Genomic DNA, 7,587 nt, shown 5'->3' with positions numbered 1-7,587 from the left:
CTCTGTGGTGAAGAGCGGGAGAGCGTAAGAGGGAGCGGAGAGCGGGTGACAGTCCAAACCCCGTAACTTGAACAAGGGGAACCACCGCGAGGGGTTTTCGTTTGTGGAATCCTGTTGATCACTTGCCAGTGGCTGTGGGCGTTCCCCTTTGGCAGCCTACCACCAGCGAATCTATCGCGGAAAGAAAATTTTACTATCTCTGACTACGCCAGAAACTTTAGTTTGGTGTAAAGACGATTTCATCTCGTTCGCAACCCCTAGGCAAGCAACCCAAGAGTACTTAAGATTGAGCTAAAACCAGCTTAAAGCCCCAACCAAAATTTACGAAGAAAACCAGATATACATTAGTATAGCCATGAATCCCTTATGTCATAAACGTGATAAACATATTAATATAAAATATCGTTTAACCAAGGAGGTTTGTAAGAGATTGACGGATAATACATCGGAACACAAGAGGTAAAAATGTTTTAATTGCTGTATAAAAAATATTTATGGCATCCGCCATTATGTTGCAGGAGTAAAGATCGGACCAATTAAAGCCATCTATAAGGTTATTTAGCATTGCGAAAACAATGAATTCGCTTGGCTGACTTCTCTGATTTCTCTTTTATTACGGTACCTACATAAGTCGATTGTTACCTTAAAAGTATTATGATATGGATAATTAACTTGCCACAACGACAAGTCGAGCAAGAATTTTTAAAACAACCGCTGGATTTGGCAAAAGCAAAAATAAATTCGATAAATTTGAAGTCACAAGACAAATGGGTATACGTCCATTTCCCACTCTGCAGCTTTACCATGTTTCAGAGCTTGAACCAGTAAGCCCTGGCAACCACATATTCAGTATAAATTTCAAAGAAAATGTAATTTTTTTTCCATGTTTTGCTTATTGAATCTTCCCTTTTACTTAAGAGACTAACAATAGGTTTTCTAATCTTATTCTAAACTAACTAAATATAATTTTATGAAATGATTCGTGCTGTGTGGCCTAACAAATTTAACGCTGAGCTGGTTGGTCGTTCCGGTGCAGTGGGTTTTGGCTGCATACTCGAATAAGTTTTCTTGCAAGAGGATTTGGATGTGAGGGTAGTTTTTCATTGTATTTTACTTTCTTCTCTGCTATTGTCTCAATGACACGTTTTATTTGGAAGTCTCTGTGTATATTCTCGTTCCGAAGATACCATGGAGCTCCAGTAATGATTCCAAGAATCCTAGACTGTGTTCGCTGTACTATGTCGATGTTGCTTCTCGATGCGTTGCCCCATAGCTCGGAGCCATAGGTCCATATGGGTTTTAAAACGGAGTTATATAAGAGGACTTTGTACTTAGCTTATTGGAGAGTGAACGGTTATAAGCCAGTGTAGATCCCTTGCTTTTAGTCTGAGGTGCGTCGTCTTGGCATCTATGTGTTTCCGCCAGGTGTTACGTTATCGGCTTGTGTGATGCGCGTGTGGTTCATTACCAAGGGTGGGCAGGTTTGTTTGTTTAGGGTAAATGTTACCTGTTTGCACTTTCCTTCATTTACTCGTATGCGCCAATTTGCAAGCCATTGTTCTACACGTGCTAGTTGCATCGTAGCTTTTACTGGGCATCTGGATCGACTTAGTATTGCAGTGTCATCAGCGAATGTGGATATCGTTAGCTGGTAGTTTGATGGGATGTCCGGCGTGTATAGGGTGTATAGAATTGGGCCCAGGACACTTCCTTGAGGCACTCCGGCTTCTATAGTACAATACAAAATAGAATTGACAAAATATAATTTATTTGAACAACAACAACAACAACAAAGGAAATTTTTGGTTATATGTAGTACCTCATCTCCAGGATCATAATATTGCTCTAAATAGGGATGTGTAAGAGCTTCCTCGACAGGAATCCGTTTATGCGGGTTAAATGTTAACATTTTTCTAAGGAGATCTAAAGCCAACGCATCAGCATTTGGAAATAGTTTCGCCCAGGGTCCATTTGACTTAAATGGTAAAGATTCCAAATAGTTCCGTGCCTAAAGTCCGAAAAATTGTTAGTAATTTTAAACTAAAAATATAGTTTTACTTGCCTTTTCATTAATAATACACTCTAAATCGTCCCATCGACGGTGAACCCAACACTCCAAGAATATGGTTAAGTTGATCCAGATAATGTTTTCCAGGGAATATTGGCCGATTACTTAACATTTCAGCCAAAATGCAGCCAACGGACCATATGTCTATAGATTTGGTGTATCCTTTTGAGTTAAGCATTATTTCAGGTGCTCTATACCATCGGGTAGCAACGTATTCTGTGAGAAAGCCAGTATGATCGTGCTCGGGATCTGCAATACGATCCAATCCAAAGTCGCAAATCTATAAAATAAATTAAACCAATATAATTACGTTTTCATTTTGCATTCCAACCCATTTGTATGCTTGATTATTGGTTCTATTCATTAGTCTTTCATTAAAGGACCAATGAAAATAAAATTTTTACAGTAAAGTATGTCAGGAAAATATGTAAAAGGTAAGCGTTTTCACTCTAAAGTATATTCATCAGGATCACTAGACTAGTCGATCTTATAGTCCATATGAACGTCAAGAATTTTAGAATCATTCTTATAAGATTATTTTAAAAGATTTTTACTCCCGCTCTTGTCCTATTGCTTGACATTAACCTGTTTTGCCTATTTTGAATATTAATATTTGATTTGCCAATTCCAATGGATAATCCAAATAAAATTTGTGAGGGAACACCAAAAATTGTACAACAACACGTTCAATTTGTAGAGCCTAGTGCGATAACGAAGACTTGTTTAGTCAGCATTCAAACACTTGTCTGAACTATAAAATGTTGTATTATATTGATATGTTAAATAGTAAGCAATAATAAATTTCTATCGATTTGCGAAAAAACTTTTTGCCACGCCCACTCCTACGCCTACAAACAGGAAAATCTGCCGCGCCCACACTTTTGCAAGTGTTCTCATAAAAACTTTTGGAATGTAGAACACGGTGAAATAAAATGTTTATTAAGAACGAAGAAAATTTTTTTTGTTTGTTTACAACTGGAAACGGAGAAAATGGAATGGAGGAATTGGAGTCTTTTCTCCGCGTTGTAAGTACTTCTAAAACAAACACAAATTAATATCCAAGCAATACAGGAAAAAATATTTGTCGGGTGAACGACTTGTATTTGGCGGTCGTATTATTTATTTATGGATAATTTTATGAAAATTTTCAAAAAAAAAATTTTGTTTAAATAATTTAAAAAATATTGAAAAAGTTATTTGTTAAGAAAAAAAAGAAAATTAAACCCGCTTTTAATTTATTGCTCGGAAATTAATTTTCCGCGTCGGCACTTGGAATAAATTTTATTTGTGGTTTGGATTTGCCGACGGGAAACAATTTAAACTTTGGTACGTTTAAAACGAATGCAGATAATATGTGGATATGTTGATGTAATATATGCAATGTATATGGATGTAGTGTATGTTGATGTAATATATATGAAATTGGCGGGTAAATGTTTAATTAATATTTTATTTGGAATGGCCAGAGGGTATGTGTTGTTTGTTTCGTTGTTGTATTCTTCGATAGCAAAGCAAATTGTATTAAGTGGACTGCGGAGTTAAAGCAAAAATGTGTTGCAAAAAGAATTTGGCTTGCGTTTGACACAGTGAAACGAGAACAGAATTTTTGCCAATTTTGGCAGAGCTTTGGACTTAGAAATTTTCACTGAACTTGTCGCAAATTATTCACTTTTTCACATTTGGAATTTTGCACTATCGGACTGGATTAATATTGAAATATATTCGGAAATTTGGACTTAGAAATTTTCACGGATGAGGGTGAAAGGAGAACGGTGGGTAATATGGCGGCGCCCGTGAGAATGGATAAGTACTTTTCTTTAATTGCCTTTTGTCGGAGAAATCCGTTAGATTTGACAATAAATCTTACAGCAAATTGAACGAAATTGGATTTTCGAACCTTTTGCTGCAGACCGGCAATTAAAAGGAATGGAAATTTCGTACTTATCTTATAATTTGTTCGCTGATGGACAAACTTGAAAATCCAGGTGATCCGGCTCGAAGGACCAAAATGTTGGGATGTAGGGGTATGCTGTCCTGGAATTCAAATATGCTGAAAAGAAACACTCAAAGAAAAGCAAACTCTAGACTTTTCGTAATTGCGCGGGCGCGACCGGCGTATGTTTATTCGGTGTGGTTAGTTTTTACACTGCCGCTTATTCTAATTAGTTAGGCTCTCCCAAGCGCAGCGGAGACTCCTTGGAGACTCTGTGGTGAAGAGCGGGAGAGCGTAAGAGGGAGCGGAGAGCGGGTGACAGTCCAAACCCCGTAACTTGAACAAGGGGAACCACCGCGAGGGGTTTTCGTTTGTGGAATCCTGTTGATCACTTGCCAGTGGCTGTGGGCGTTCCCCTTTGGCAGCCTACCACCAGCGAATCTAGCGTGGAAAGAAAATTTTACTATCTCTGACTACGCCAGAAACTTTAGTTTGGTGTAAAGACGATTTCATCTCGTTCGCAACCCCTAGGCAAGCAACCCAAGAGTACTTAAGATTGAGCTAAAACCAGCTTAAAGCCCCAACCAAAATTTACGAAGAAAACCAGATATACATTAGTATAGCCATGAATCCCTTATGTCATAAACGTGATAAACATATTAATATAAAATATCGTTTAACCAAGGAGGTTTGTAAGAGATTGACGGATAATACATCGGAACACAAGAGGTAAAAATGTTTTAATTGCTGTATAAAAAATATTTATGGCATCCGCCATTATGTTGCAGGAGTAAAGATCGGACCAATTAAAGCCATCTATAAGGTTATTTAGCATTGCGAAAACAATGAATTCGCTTGGCTGACTTCTCTGATTTCTCTTTTATTACGGTACCTACATAAGTCGATTGTTACCTTAAAAGTATTATGATATGGATAATTAACTTGCCACAACGACAAGTCGAGCAAGAATTTTTAAAACAACCGCTGGATTTGGCAAAAGCAAAAATAAATTCGATAAATTTGAAGTCACAAGACAAATGGGTATACGTCCATTTCCCACTCTGCAGCTTTACCATGTTTCAGAGCTTGAACCAGTAAGCCCTGGCAACCACATATTCAGTATAAATTTCAAAGAAAATGTAATTTTTTTTCCATGTTTTGCTTATTGAATCTTCCCTTTTACTTAAGAGACTAACAATAGGTTTTCTAATCTTATTCTAAACTAACTAAATATAATTTTATGAAATGATTCGTGCTGTGTGGCCTAACAAATTTAACGCTGAGCTGGTTGGTCGTTCCGGTGCAGTGGGTTTTGGCTGCATACTCGAATAAGTTTTCTTGCAAGAGGATTTGGATGTGAGGGTAGTTTTTCATTGTATTTTACTTTCTTCTCTGCTATTGTCTCAATGACACGTTTTATTTGGAAGTCTCTGTGTATATTCTCGTTCCGAAGATACCATGGAGCTCCAGTAATGATTCCAAGAATCCTAGACTGTGTTCGCTGTACTATGTCGATGTTGCTTCTCGATGCGTTGCCCCATAGCTCGGAGCCATAGGTCCATATGGGTTTTAAAACGGAGTTATATAAGAGGACTTTGTACTTAGCTTATTGGAGAGTGAACGGTTATAAGCCAGTGTAGATCCCTTGCTTTTAGTCTGAGGTGCGTCGTCTTGGCATCTATGTGTTTCCGCCAGGTGTTACGTTATCGGCTTGTGTGATGCGCGTGTGGTTCATTACCAAGGGTGGGCAGGTTTGTTTGTTTAGGGTAAATGTTACCTGTTTGCACTTTCCTTCATTTACTCGTATGCGCCAATTTGCAAGCCATTGTTCTACACGTGCTAGTTGCATCGTAGCTTTTACTGGGCATCTGGATCGACTTAGTATTGCAGTGTCATCAGCGAATGTGGATATCGTTAGCTGGTAGTTTGATGGGATGTCCGGCGTGTATAGGGTGTATAGAATTGGGCCCAGGACACTTCCTTGAGGCACTCCGGCTTCTATAGTACAATACAAAATAGAATTGACAAAATATAAGTTACTTGAACAACAACAACAACAAAGGAAATTATTGTAAATTTTATAAAACTGTCTTCTTTGTTGGTTATATGTAGTACCTCATCTCCAGGATCATAATATTGCTCTAAATAGGGATGTGCAAGAGCTTCCTCGACAGGAATCCGTTTATGCGGGTTAAATGTTAACATTTTTCCAAGGAGATCTAAAGCCAACGCATCAGCATTTGGAAATAGTTTCGCCCAGGGTACATTTGGCTTAAATGGTAAAGATTCCAAATAGTTCCGTGCCTAAAGTCCGAAAAATTGTTAGCAATTTTAAACTAAAAATATAGTTTTACTTGCCTTTTCATTAATAATACACTCTAAATCGTTCCATCGACGGTGAACCCAACACTCAAAGAATATGGTTAAGTTGATCCAGATAATGTTTTCCAGGGAATATTGGCCGATTACTTAACATTTCAGCCAAAATGCAGCCAACGGACCATATGTCTATAGATTTGGTGTATCCTTTTGAGTTAAGCATTATTTCAGGTGCTCTATACCATCGGGTAGCAACGTATTCTGTGAGAAAGCCAGTATGATCGTGCTCGGGATCTGCAATACGATCCAATCCAAAGTCGCAAATCTATAAAATAAATTAAACCAATATAATTACGTTTTCATTTTGCATTCCAACCCATTTGCATGCTTGATTATTGGTTCTATTCATTAGTCTTTCATTAAAGGACCAATGAAAATAAAATTTTTACAGTAAAGTATGTCAGGAAAATATGTAAAAGGTAAGCGTTTTCACTCTAAAGTATATTCATCAGGATCACTAGACTAGTCGATCTTATAGTCCATATGAACGTCAAGAATTTTAGAATCATTCTTATAAGATTATTTTAAAAGATTTTTACTCCCGCTCTTGTCCTATTGCTTGACATTAACCTGTTTTGCCTATTTTGAATATTAATATTTGATTTGCCAATTCCAATGGATAATCCAAATAAAATTTGTGAGGGAACACCAAAAATTGTACAACAACACGTTCAATTTGTAGAGCCTAGTGCGATAACGAAGACTTGTTTAGTCAGCATTCAAACACTTGTCTGAACTATAAAATGTTGTATTATATTGATATGTTAAATAGTAAGCAATAATAAATTTCTATCGATTTGCGAAAAAACTTTTTGCCACGCCCACTCCTACGCCTACAAACAGGAAAATCTGCCGCGCCCACACTTTTGCAAGTGTTCTCATAAAAACTTTTGGATACGCCAACATTTTTTTTTCATTTAATTTTCCAATATACCAGAAAAATGATGAAATTTCGCGTTCGTATTCCCAATAGCAGATATCATGTTTGCAGTAGGGGGGGGGAAGAAGGCCAAATTTGAATTTGCTGGTTTCGCTTGTTACACTATTTGTACCATTGGCCTTCAAGCCATCTGTGTAAAGGAATTTGTGGTTGAGAATAGAATTTTAGGGATTGAAAGAGTATTTTGAAAGTTACCTGAATGGCAAAAAGCAACAGGTCCTCTCTAAAAGTTCTTTGTATACTCCAATCACATACGGGGTCTCACAA

General features: G+C 37.4%; 2 pseudogenes; both read right to left on the bottom strand.

The window, feature by feature from the left end:
- Positions 1-897: 897 nt before the first annotated feature.
- CR40190 lies at positions 898-3,497 on the bottom strand (annotated as a pseudogene).
- Positions 3,498-5,251: 1,754 nt separating this feature from the next.
- On the bottom strand, positions 5,252-7,148 carry CR42653 (annotated as a pseudogene).
- Positions 7,149-7,587: the final 439 nt, after the last annotated feature.

The sequence above is a fragment of the Drosophila melanogaster genome, chromosome 2R (assembly GCF_000001215.4).
Source record: "Drosophila melanogaster chromosome 2R".
NCBI lineage: Eukaryota > Metazoa > Arthropoda > Insecta > Diptera > Drosophilidae > Drosophila > Drosophila melanogaster.
The sequence above is the reverse complement of the archived record's forward strand: the minus strand, read 5'-3'. Positions and strand labels throughout refer to the sequence as shown.